The following is a 13,394-nucleotide window of genomic DNA, read 5'->3' as shown; positions in this document are numbered from 1 at the left end:
TATGTGGAATCTAAAGAACAAAATAAACAAACAAAACAGAAACAGTTTCAGAGATACAAAGAACATGTTGATGGTTGCCAGATGGGAGGGGTTTGGGTGGTGACAAAGGGGAAAGGATTAAGAAGTACAAATTAGTTGTTGTTACAAAGCAGTCATGGGGATGTAGGATATAAGAGAAGGAATATAGTCAATAATATTGTAATAACTACATATGTTGTCAGATGGGTACTAGATTTATTGGGGAGATGGGAAGGGTGATGGAGGGCAGGGTGAAAAAGGTGAAGGGATTAAGAAGTCCAAATTGGTAGTTAGCAAAATAATCATGGAGATGTAAAGTAAAGCACGGGGAATATAGTCAATAATATGGTAATAACTATGTCTAGTGCCAGTGGGTCCTAGACTAGTCAGGGAGATCATTTCTTAAATTATATAAATGTCTAACCACTATGCTGTACACCTGAAATGAATATAAAATAATATTAAATGTCAATTGTAACTGAAAAATTAAAAAGGGGGAAAAAGTGAGGGCAATAAGAGGTCCAAATTTCCAGGTATAAAACAAATAAGTCATGGGGATGTAGTGTACAGCATAGGGAATATAATCAATAACACTGTAACAGCGTGGTACAGTGTCAGATGGTTGCTGGGCTCATCATGGTGATCACTCCTTTCGGTATATAAATGCTGAATAACTATGGTGTTCCCTTGAAACTAATATAATATTGTATGCTAACTATATTTTTTATAAAAATTAAAAAAAAATTTAAAATGTCAATAATGAAGAACTACAAAAACAAGACAAATGCAGAAGATAAAGTACTGAGTGAAAAAAAGCAGAATATACAATTGTATCTATGCCATAATTGTAGTTAAATATTACCCATCTTACCTACGAATAAAGACTGAACAGAAACATGAAAACATCCAGATGATTTTATTTATTGTCAGGAATTTGTGTGTGAATTTTATCTGCTTTTATCTTAAAGTATATCGATACAATTCTAAAGCTTGGTACACAAAAGAAAGTCTGAGCACGAGTGCAAAAAGTATTTCTACCAGGCCGACAATCTCCTCCGCTTCCAGATACGGATTTGAGAGGCCACTTTCACTACCTCCCAATCTAAACATGTTCCCTCTCAGGTACAAGATACTAGGATATTAGGGTTTTCACATAAATAAGGCATTGTGTCTCCCCTTCAATCTAGAAGGATACGCAGGTATGCATGATGACAAAACAGTGCCTGACACTGTTATAAGTGGGGACCTGGCTTGTTTCATGTAAGCCTCACAATAACCCTGTGAAGTAGTGGGGTTTTTTCCATAGGAGAAAACATGTTCCTACAGTTCACTGGCAAAAACAAATGCTCAGAGAGGTTATGTAGTTTGCTCAAGGTCACACGGCAAGTTTGTAATAGAGCCAATTTCAAACTGATCCCACAGCCTACTCTTTCTACTCTATACACCACTTCCAAGCAAATTTGGCAGACGATGAAAGGCTTGTTGTCTGTGGTGAAGTTCCCGTCAGTTAGCACATAGTTCATCAGCCCATTTAGCCCTTGAGATTTTAGGCGTGTTCTCAATCTTGGTTGTACATTAGAATCATCTGTGGCTGAATTTTAAAATGTTTGATGCCTAGACCTCATCTCCAGAGATTTCAATTTAATTAGTCTTAGTACACCTAAGACAAGGGTATCCTACAGAAACTCCCCAGGTTACTTTTCAAGCAATAGGGCGAAGGACCACTAGGATAAGGCCTTCCAACCTTAATCCTGTAAGCCTTTCATCTGGCCCCAGTTTGAGTTAGAACAAGCACTCCATTCACTCTTTTTATGTATCATTGTGGTAAAATATACATGACATAAAACTGACCATTTTAACCATTTCAAAGAGTACAATTCAGTGGTACTAAGTACAGTCACAGTGTTGTGCAACCATCACCACTGTCTGGTTCCAGAACTATTTCATCATTCAGATAGAAACCAGGAAGCAGTCACTCCCCATTCCCTCGTACTCCCAGCTTCTGGCAGCCGACTATCTGCTTTCTGTCTCTATGGACGGGCCTATTCCAGACATTTCATATAAATGATATCGCACAACATGTGGTCTTTTTGACTGACTTCGTTCTCTTAACACGTTTTCAAGGTTCATCCATGTTGTAGCAGGTTTCAGTACTTCATTCCTTTTTATGGCCAGAGGATATTCCATTGTATGGCTACACACCACGTTTTATGAATGCATTCTTCTGTTAATGGATGTTGGGTTGTTTCTATCTTTTGGCTTCCCTTCACTCTTCCAAATCTGAAGTTCCTTAGACCACACCTTTTCAGAAGCAGAACCGGAGAGGGAAAGTTTTAAGAAGGTAGCAATAGAGCCCTAAGAGTAGACTTGTGGTTCTCAGAGTGTGATGTCCCAACCAGCAGCATCAGCACAAACTAGGAACTTGCTAGAAATGCAAATTCTCTGTCTGTGCCCCAGACCTAGTGAATCAGAAACTCTGGGGGTGGGGCACAGCACTCTATGTTTTGGCAACCCCCCAGGTGACTCAGACACAGGCTGAAGTGTGCGAACCGCTGGCATAACGGACACTAGCATGAGGTTCCAGCTCACGGTGTTTCTGTTGCCTTCACAGGTCAAGTGGGCCCACCCCACACAGGAAGCACTACCCAGCCCTGAGCAGCCTCCCCGGCCGGTCAGTAATAACACTCTGTCTGGCAGGATCCAAGATGCCAGTGTCACTGAGTTCAGCTGGTGCATGGGACAAGGTTGACATGACGCCCTCAAGTTGTCACAGCTCTCTGTAACAAACAAACACATGTTGTAAGAAAATAGACTTAATTCCAGAGCTGCACCCTAGCAGTTTACATTGTTGAGTGTCTCTTACCGGGGAACCGCAATCAACACATTTGCTTCAGGAAAGCTACCAGAAAACCACCGGCAGGGGCTCCAGAGCAGCTTACCGCTCCTGCTTCTCTTTGTCCCTGGGAGAGGACCTCTCCTCGTCCCACCAGCCTGGACTCCTGCTCAGACATCCGTCCTGTGGGTCACAGGTCATGCCACCTCCATGCCTTTGCTCAGGCTGTTTCTCCTCCATGTGACAACCTCTTCCTCACTCACAAATCCCACCCATCCCTCAACCTGCGCCCACCTTCCACCTGCTCTCTGGAAAGCCTACTTGGGCCACTCTAGCCAACAGCCATCTCTTCTTCTCCTCCCTTATTTTTGGCACCACTGATCCTTAATTATACTGTGTGGCCATCTCGTGTATGGAGTCATTTTTTTTTTTTAATTGACTATTTTTTAGAGCAGTTTCAGGTTCATAGCAAAATGGAGCAGACAGTGCAGAGATTTTCCATGCACCTCCTGTCCCCAGCCTCTCCCATTCTCAACATTTGCCACCAGAGTGGCCCATTTGTTGCAATAGATGAACCCACACCGACACAGCGGTATCACTCCAAGTCCATCGTTTACATTCAGTACATTAACTTTTGTTGCTGTCCATTCGATGGGTTTGGACAAATATGGAGTGACATGTAGCCACCATTACAAGATCATGCAGAATAGTGTCACTGCCTTAAAAATCCTCCGGGTTCCACGAGTCATGCCTCTCTCCCCAACCCCTGGCAGCCACTGATCTTCGAACTGTCTCTTCTCCAGAATGTCATATAGCTGGAATCACAGAGTATGGAGCTTTCTCAGATTGGCTTCTTCCACCTAATAATATGCATCTAAGTCTTCTCCATGGCTTTTCATGGCTTAACAGCTCATTTCTGATCATTTTTATTGTACCATTATTTTGTCCTTCCTTTTGAAAATTTGATTCCCAACGGTTCTGTAAGCTCTGATACACGTGATGTACACGTGGCGGGAGTGCTGCTTAAAACCATGACTGTGGCCACGTTCACATATTAGGGCATGAATATCTTACAGTGAAGAACCATACTGCCCTGTGAGCCTGGCTGAGGCTTCATGGGTAAGGTACGCAAGCTCTGGGCATGGCCTGGAAGGAAAGGGGAAAATAAAGAACGAGCTAACTACTGCTCTGGAAGGAAGTAACCATAATCTGGGGGTTGGAAGAAGCAGTTAGCTGCAGACAGCAGGTCCTGGGGAAGAGCAAACCCAAGAAGCTAACGGCAAGCCAGGGCTTTACGGGAACATGGCCCAGGGTCCTGACAAGGGCCAGGACATTTGGCTTTCTGCTGTTGCCTGTGCTGTGCTCCAGTTCCTCCACATTAGACCAAACTGTGAGGACGAGTGAGCCCTGCACAGCAGGAGGTGACATGGGCAGAGAAAAAGCAGTCACCGCCGAGACCTGACAGGACTGGAATGGGGAGGTGGGCTGAGCAGGAGACCACAAGCCCTCAGAGACAGTCGGGAAATCCTGAGGAGGGCCCAGCTCTCACAGAAGGGGACGTGGGACTCTGCCAATTAATACGGATAAACAGAAGAGGAGGAGCCCAAAGGCTGCACCACTTAGAGTCCTGTTTGTGCTACAGTTATAACCATGCAGTGCCTACCACACAGAAACAGCACGATAAATAGTATATTTGGCATTTCTGGAACATTCCACTGTGATGGTGGTTACAGCATGGGGAGGCTTTGGAAGCGTTTCCTGCCAGATAGTTTAGGGGGTCCAGTGTATGAGGCAAAAATCACAATAAAAGGAATGTGCGCTGAGTATTCTATAGGTGACATATATTCATTTTTTGAAATAGCCAAAACAGGAATTTAACTGCGTGGACATGTTTTCAGACTAAAATGATTGCAGCCATGATACATGGAGAACTTTGGGTCTTCAATCATCCACTTGTCTGTGCATTAGAGTGGACTGAAGATTCCTTTCTAAGGTGCATCTTGGCCCTGCTCCCCTGCTTGACCTTCCCTTTTCTGAGCTGAGGTCCTGGGAACCTTCTGTTCAAGCCCCTGAACAGTATGCCGGTCCTATCCATCTTGGCTGTCAGGGAAAGACTACCACTCCACACTAACTGGCCCCACACGATAGCTGCCCACTGGGATTTACACATTTTCTTGAACTCCCTGCCGCCCAGTATTTGTCAAAGGCTCAGCTGCCATGGACCACCACAGGAAGTTGAGTCCAACCAGTCTTCCAGAGCACCAGAGGGCGGTGGCACCAGCTCCAGAGCCTGCCTGCTTGCGGGGGAAGCTGGCTAGGGATCAGGAGCTCAGTGGCCTGGGCCTGATTTCTGGCCTCGGTTGACTCATCTGCAGAATGGGGGTGATCATATTACCAGTCTCACACGGTTAAAGACTTAAACGAGGTGATACATGCAGAGGGCCCAAACGTCTCACTGGCCCCTTAGAATGCTCAGAAGCAGCCGCTCTCACGCCCTCGGTTAAGTCACACGGCCTCTCACTGCAGTGCTTTCTAATGGATTATGCTGTGGCTGGTTGCCATTAGCTTGTATGAAGGGACACCAGTGGCACCTGTCACTGGGTTGATGCTAAAGAACTTGTTGAGGACACCTTCATAGCACTGCAGTGTCCTCCTTAGAAGGACTCTGGAGAGGTCCTGCTTTCCACCTCAGCCTGGGCGGTTGCCTCTCCTGAGCTCAGTATTCCTCCCACGAGCATCGTGAATAGTTCACTCAGCAGGCTTCTCTCCTCACGGCGGCCCTGAGAGCCAGCAGGACTTCGGGGCAGGAATGTTTTTGGACGAGCCTCAAATTTGGCTCCGTTTCATGACCCGGCCCCTTGTTTCCTTTATGCTGCATCATTCTCTGCCTGTAACAATCACCGCCACCACCACCACCATTATCCACTGAGTACCTACTGGGGGCCAGGCTTGTGCCGGAATTTTCCGTGAATTGTCATTACTGTTCGGCCAGTTCAACGAGGAAGACGTCATTTCCAATCTAAAGACAAAGAAATGCAGGTGCAGGAAGATGATGGGCTCTGTCTAGGTCCCTGAGGAAGGGAGGAGAAGAGCTGGTATTCCAGTTACACTGTCGCACATGCCTCACCAATGCTCTCCCCCAGAAGCGGCGGCATTTCTGTACACTGTCAAGTCCTTCAGGGAACAAGGCATGATGTGAATAAATCAATCACATGTTAAATGACATCTTCTCTTGTTAGTTCCCTTATGTGTCACTGGTGTGACTATGAAGGTGGTGCCTCAGGCTTCAAAGCCCCGTGCAGGTCCCAGGACATCCTGACCCACAGCTCTGAGGTAAAAGGAAATGGAGATCAGGAAGCAACAAAAGCACAAGTGAATTCGGCTCCTGGTGCCAGAGACAGGATTTGTTGTTGATCCCAGGGCCTGTCTTCCTCACTCCCCTGCAGGCCCCAGAAGCAGAACCAGGACTGACAGGTTTGCATCCTGTGCCAGGCCACTCGTTGATCCACATTAGTTTCGTCATCGCATGTGGTCCCTGGCTTCCTCCCGTGTGACATGTGGCGTCGGGAGATGCTCTTACATGTCCCTGGAAAAGGTAGCATGACATAGCATGTAAGACCCAGACTCTGGAGTCTCCTGACCGCATTTGAATCCAGGACTACTTCTTCTCTGTGTGCCTCAGTTTCCTTATCTAAAACCTCCTCATGGGGAGGTAGTAGTGTACCAGATAAGAACACAGAGTAAAACGATCTTAGTTTTAATCCAGGCCCTGACACTAGCTGAATAATCCTGAGCAAATTGTTTAACCTTTCTGAGCCCCGTTCTCCATCTGTAATACGAGGACGCTGGTAGTTACTAATGCAGAGGAGTACTGGAGAATAACATACATTTATATATATTTAAACGACACTTGACACATAGTAAGCACCCTATGAACTGTTAGCTGTTACTATTACTGTACCTGAAAAGTGCTTAGAGTGACTGGCAGTTGATGTTAGCTCTTATCCCCACCCTGATAATTAAGACTGAACTGCAAGCTGCACTCTGGGAAACATTGGTCTCTTCCACCAAATGCAAGGGCAGGAATTCACGAGCAGATCTTTGCATGGGAAACTGGGTGCAAATCCTCCTGTAGCTTTGCAAAAGCAAGGGAGGAAGGCTGAAAGGAGGACAAACCATATGAGATGCAACTAGAAGAGGCTTTCTCAGCTCCTCAAGAGACAGAGCCCATCCTTTGAATTTCTAAATTAAATAAACTCATACACTCAACTCTTAGTAGTACGTAGACCAATTAGCTTCATGACCTAATGACTGAGGATATGTTTTTTAATAAATTCACATGAACAAGTAGAGTACATCCTTCTTCCTGTCCTAAGAAACTCAGCCACCTGGGAAGAAATCAACATCTGGTTAGGCAAGGACGGAGCTGTAGTGGGGGGTGGGGGCAGAGTCACACCACACAGGAACATTCCAGCCTTCCCTCCACCTGCTCCTCAGCTTCTTTTCTCCTCTCTGCCGGCCTGAATCATTTTCCCTCATTGCCATACCTCTGGGCACGGAAAGTCACCTTGGCAAATTAGAGATGAGGTCAGAAATACACACAGGGGTATTTACTGAGAAAAATTTCTAGGGAGAGAAAAACAAACTCCAGAAACAAAAGATGAAGCAAAGCAAAAAGTGCTTTCTAAGCCTTCAGGTAAAGAAAAATGCATGGTAGAGAAAAACACAAATAGAAGAATAGGATCTGAGAATCAGGAAGCATGATTGTATTTATTATTTAACCTTTAACCTTTAACCTTGGCTCACTGTACGCCAAGCATACATGCATCAGCTCATTTGATATTTGGAGAAAGATAGATACCATGATCCTTAATAGATGGGAAGGAAAACTGAAGCTTAGAGAGGTTTCAAGATTTGCCTGCTTATTGCTGTGCCCAGTGTGAATCAGGAAAGACTGGAGAAGATTCAGAAAAGATCCATAAAGATAAATAAGGGATCTAAAATTCAAGGCTTTAATCAACAGGTGAAAAGTCCTAGAATTGTTTAGCATAGTGAACAGGGGGCTGCGGAAAAGTGTAGAGTGGAGGAAAACTTTGTACTGACGTTCCCTTCCCTTTCCGCAAGGGTCCTTGAGCGCCCCACCCTCCATCCAGGGGAGAGCTCTCCTGTGCTTCAGCCTATCAGCATTGACCATCTCCCACACACACTCCCCCACAGGGAGTGATGAAAGGATGGGTACAAGACACAATTTGAGTCAATGAGACATGAAGTGTATTTTCTGGGGTTTTCCAAGAAAGAAACATTTATTCTCTTCCACAGAAGCTCTCAGAAAAAGACATTCTGTGTCCACTGGGCCCAAATAAGGAAGCATGTGACCCTGAGTAGCAACAAAAGGTTGCCTTCAAATATTCATTGTCCCTTTTTTTCTTGGGAATAAAAATGATTCAATTTCCAGCTGGGAATATTTGAGTCTGCCCTATGTGACTAAGTTTCAGCCAAGGAGATGAAAGCAAAAGGGTTGTCTGGTACTTTCAAAGAGTCTCCTTACAAGAGAAGAGACAAGCTTTTCTTATGTTCCTTCCTCTGTCCTAGAACGTAGATATAATAGTTAGAGCTCCAGCAGTCATTTTGGACCTTGACGTGACCTTGAAAAAAGGAGCCGTGCCCTAAGATGTGGAACATCAAGTTAGACATCTCAGCCCATGATATAGTGGAGACACCATACCAGCCCTGGACTGCCTATCTCTGAATTTCCCTTATATAGGGGAGCTATATACTTCTATCTTAATATAGCTACTATTATAGTAGATTTTCCATCACATAGAGTAAATTCAGTTTTAACAGATGGACCCAGACTTCTGCTGACAACCATCTTGCAACTACGAAGGAAGGCAGACTTGGAATAAAGCTGATAACAAGGGTTGCAGAGAAGAAATAAAAAGAAACTGGATCTTTCAATCCATCTCAGAGCTGCTGACTCAAACTAACTTTATCGTGGGACTTTCTAATTACATGAACCAGTAAATTCACTTCATTTTTTTCCAGCTACTTTGAGTTGGGGGTTTTGCCACTTGCAACTGAAGGCATCCTAGCAAATACATGCTTAACAATCCTGTTAAGGAAGTAACACATTAGTATTTCATTTCCAAGGAAAGCAGTACAAGCAGAAGAGTATTTAAAGTGCATCTGATCAACTGTAACTGAAAAAAATAAATAAGTTTTAACAATTACAAAAAATGAAGTGCTTCTGGGCTTTCCTTACAGTGCAATCGTCAAACACATGAATAAGGCCTGAACGATCTTTTAAATCACTTAACATTTATTGACTCCCTACTATGGGCCAAGTATTTGACGTCAATTATCATTCATCCCTGCAGTAGTACTGAACGGCAGAAATTATTGTTCCATTTTACAAATGAAGAAACCAAGGCCCAGAGGTTTAAATAAATTGCCTAAGGTCATATAACTATTAAAGACACAGCAAGCACTGGAGCTCGAGTTGCAGGGGTCCCACAGCCATGATTTCTGCACTGCACAGAGCCGCAGCCACAGATTCCTTCTTCTGAATGTTCTGCAACTGTTTTTTTTATCTTTGCCTTTGGAAACCTCACAGCTCGGGCAATTTTGAAGTACATTTGTATCAGTATCACCAAAAAGAAGGAGCTGCAGTTGAGTGACACAGTATATCTTCCTGGTTGGAGATATGATTGTCCCCTCTCTTTCTTGCCCTATCCTGCCCTCTCTCACTCTCTGGCTTCCTCAGAGGAATGATACATTTGGACACAGTGACTATTTCTTCTTCTTTGGGATTGGACAGAGTATTGAGAGCATGTCCTAGATATTGGATCCGGCTCACTAGTGTTTGTTCTTCTATTCCTCAGCTCAGTGTTTGAATTTTACTTTCATTTAAGACTTAGAGTTGGACATGATGCTCCAAAATGACGTTGGCACTAGTTGATTGGGGCAGCCAAACTGACCATACCTGACATCCAATTCACACTGAGTTTTCAGGCCCTGTTTTGTGCTTATGAATGGATACACTGAAGAGTTCTGTTTAATATTTATTGAAGTTTAAGCACGTTATGTCCATTTGCTAATGTTATGTAATTCATTATAAGCTAATGCTGACTCATGTGAGGTATACTACCTGGGACTCCATGCTATTTAGAAATGATCTCCTTCTGTTAAATATTTTTAAATATATCAAAGTAAAAAGAAAAGACAGACAAATAAACTAAAAACTTCTCTTAGCCAGATTACCATATTTCTTATTTAAGTAAGTTATCACTACTTCATAATCTTCAAATGCTGTAATATCAGTGACATTGGCCTGTAAAGAAATATATAAATATCAGTAATATTTCTTAGAGTACTAATGACATTTTGTCTTCCCAGACAAGTCAGAGTCTCAACCATTTCTATACATAAGTTACCAGAGTATGATTTATCATGGAACTTTCACTCTTAAGCAAGTTTCCCAAATATACCAATTCTCTGGAGTGTTCACCACTGCCACAACCCACTTAAGAGCTCACCGGTAGCCAACAGAAGAAACGATAGGGGTCTTTCTGCATCCAGGAAATAGGTATTTCCCAATAAGCCACTTAAAATGTAGAAATTCTGTCTTAAATATTATATGCCCATACAACATTTAGCAGAGCACTCTTAAAATAGTATATGTTCAAGAGAATGAGATGAGCCACAGACTGGGAGAAAATATTTCCAAAAGATATATCTGATAAAGGATTGTTATCCAAGATATACAAACAACTCTTAAAACTCAGCAATAAGAAATCAAACAACCCAATTTCAAAAATGGGCAAAATATATTAACAGATACCTCACCAAAGAAGATATGCAGATGACAAATGAGTGTATGACAAGATGCTCAGCATTATATGTCATTAGGGAATTGCAAATTAAAACACTGAGATACCACTATACACCTATGAGCCTGGCTAAATCCAGAGCACTGACGGCACCACATGCTGGAGAGGATTTGGAGCAGGAACTCGCACTCACTGCTGGTGGGAGTGCAAAACGGAGCAGCGACGGTGGAAGGCAGTTTGGGGGTTTCCTACAAAACTAAATATACTTTTACCATATGACCCAGTAATTGTGCTCCTTGGGATTTCATCCAAAGAGCTGAAAACTTGTGTCCACACAAAAACCTGCACACAGATGTTTATAGCAGCTTTGTTCATAATTGCCACAACTTGGAAGCAACCAAAATGTTCTTCAGGAGATGAATGGATAAATAAACTGTGGCACATCCATATAATGGAATACTATTCAGCACTAAAAAGAAATGAACTATTAAGCCATGAAAAGACACAGAGGAACCTTAAATGCAGATTATTAAATAAAAGAATTGAAGCTGAAATGGCTACTTACCATAGGATTCTAACTACCCAGCATTGTAGAAAAGACAAAAACTACAGAAAGAGTGAGAAGACGAGTGGTTGCCAGGGGCTGAGGGGAGGGAGAGATGAATAGGCAGAGTACAGAGTATTTTCAGGGCAGTGAAACTATTCTGTATGATACCATAATGGCGGATACATGTTGTTATACATTCATCCAAACCCATAGAATGTACGAGAGCGAACAGTCAAGTATGGACTTTGGGTGATAATTGTGTACCAATATAGGTTCATTGATTATAATAAATATACCACTCTGGTGAGGCATGCTGATAGTGGGGGCGGGTGTGTATATATTGGGGCAAGAGGTATATGGGAATTCTGTATTTCCTATACTCAATTTTGCTGTCGACCCAAACTGCCCAAATAAAATAAAGTCGATTTAAAAAACAGTATATGTTCAATGAACTCAATTTAATCAACATAATTTAATTAACTACTTAACTGCAGATACAATGTTAAATTAAGTTGTACATATGACAACCTTAAGCCTCTATACATTTGGTTAAGCCAGTTATAATTCTAAGACCTGAAAAGCAACTATATGCAACTCAGCTCTTACAGCCTGGTCATGGAAAATATCAGGGTCTATTTCACACCACCAGGCCAAAAAATCAATCACAACCAAGTCAGTTTTGTCAAGTAATATCAAAGGCTCAACCAAAGCCAACTCCAGCTAGAGATGCCACCTTATGCCTCTGTCACCAAAAGGTCATTGCCACCAATCCAATGCCAACAGAAGTCCCTAATCTGAGGTGCAGAAAAAGGAGACTCCATTCAGTTGAACAGTTTGCAAACCAAGAAATGCAACCTCTGAAGGAAACTGAAAATATGCTCCCCCAAGACAAACGGGAGGCTCCACTTATAGAGAGAAAGCGCCTGTCCTGGTCCCTAATTGGTCCATTTTTATGCCAACGAGGAATCCAAATTTGCACAGTTTGATTGTTCCACATAACACTGTCCTGATTGGTCAGAACTGTATATTCTGACTGTGCATTATAGAGCTACTGTGATTGGTCGGTAAATATGCAAATGAGAACATAGTTGCACAGCTTTGATTGGAGAGGGCGGGTCTCAACTCATTGGTAGAAATGCAATTCCAGGAACTCGTTTATAAAGTTTGGCTCAGACAGCAGAAGGCTGGGCAGCCACATCTGTGGCTTTTTCCTGGAATGCAGCATACGTGAAGTCCCCCTGTAAACAGCAGCTGTTAGACACTGATTATGAATTTGGGCCCAGTTAACTATGAGGAGTCTTTTTTGACAGGTATATTCCTTCTCCAGCCCATCACCTCCATTATCCTGCAGGGTGGTAGCAGAGGCTCTGCTTTCTGAATAGCACAGAGTAGTGCATTTCCACTGGGCACAGTCATGGAAATAGACCAAAGAAGTTTCTGTAACCCTGGAAACAAAGCCACACATATCATTTCAGTCTAAAGGGCATTTTCTAAACAGCCAAATGCTATCAGCGCCATTGTTAATGCCACACACGTAGTCTTCACACTACACACGCTATTTGTGGGAGGTGTGGCAGGAAGGTCCATGTGAAACGATCAGAACCTCTGGTCTGAAATTAAAGAAAGGAGTGTGGGGGAATGCTTTATGCAAACTATTTCTCTTCTGAAGCTTAAAAAGGTGTTTCGTTGCTGGTCAGAAAGGCTCTTTACAACTAATGTCAGCTAAAAAACTAAAAGAAAACAACCCCATAGGGAAAATCATTTTACTGTGCCTCAAGAGTTCTGTGGAAGTTCATGACCATTTACATGAAAATGTACTCAAATAGAGTACATGTCAGGGTATGCACTGACATTTGGAGGTTCATATTTAAAAAGAAAATAAGCATATAGTCCATTCCCCTATTGGAAATCCTACTAAGAGGCAAACTTACAATTTTGGTTTCTTTGAAAGGCCCTTGAAAGGCATTTGGTCCAACCTGCCACCCAAGGCGGCAATGCCTTCTAAAGCGTATTTGATAAAGCATCTTGCTGCTTCTGCTTAGAGAGAGAATTTGCTATTCTCTAAAACTCCCCATTGCACAGTTAAGATGTTTTGCTTATCACTAGCAAAACCTGATTCCATCTAACTCCTGGACGCTGGGCTACACCCTCTCTCTAGAACCCAAGA

The sequence above is a fragment of the Rhinolophus ferrumequinum genome, chromosome 20 (genome assembly GCF_004115265.2).
Source record: "Rhinolophus ferrumequinum isolate MPI-CBG mRhiFer1 chromosome 20, mRhiFer1_v1.p, whole genome shotgun sequence".
Classification (NCBI taxonomy): domain Eukaryota; kingdom Metazoa; phylum Chordata; class Mammalia; order Chiroptera; family Rhinolophidae; genus Rhinolophus; species Rhinolophus ferrumequinum.
This window is presented reverse-complemented; position numbering follows the sequence as displayed.